The sequence below is a fragment of the Penaeus monodon genome, chromosome 20 (genome assembly GCF_015228065.2).
Source record: "Penaeus monodon isolate SGIC_2016 chromosome 20, NSTDA_Pmon_1, whole genome shotgun sequence".
Taxonomy (NCBI): domain Eukaryota; kingdom Metazoa; phylum Arthropoda; class Malacostraca; order Decapoda; family Penaeidae; genus Penaeus; species Penaeus monodon.
In genome coordinates, this window is record NC_051405.1 from 16,412,841 (window position 1) to 16,413,234 (window position 394).

Consider the following 394-nt stretch of genomic DNA (forward strand, 5'->3'; position numbering starts at 1 on the left):
TACAGACAGGGATAGAAAAAAAATATAGATTCAGAGCGAAAGAGCAAGGCGCGGAAAGTCGTGGCTGGAGAGAGCGAGCGGCGCACGGACCTGTAGTTTCAGGAGGAAACTCGTGTCGTCGTAAATATTTAAGAACAGATCTTCAGGTAATTAGGACCATTAGTCGCAAAGCTTTAGAGCATCTCGGGACTATTAGGCTGAGATTTACGTAATTAAAACTTTTAAAGGGAATGGTTATATTGGTGGATTATGTACTCGGTGCGGAGAGGGAGAGGGACGGCTGTGTTTGACTAGCGCTTTGCGTCGTCGTGGATTCAGGCTTGATTTGCTCGTTCTTGGTATCTAAATCATCTTGAACTTGATAACATCGTTGCACTGAAACGTAAAATATGCT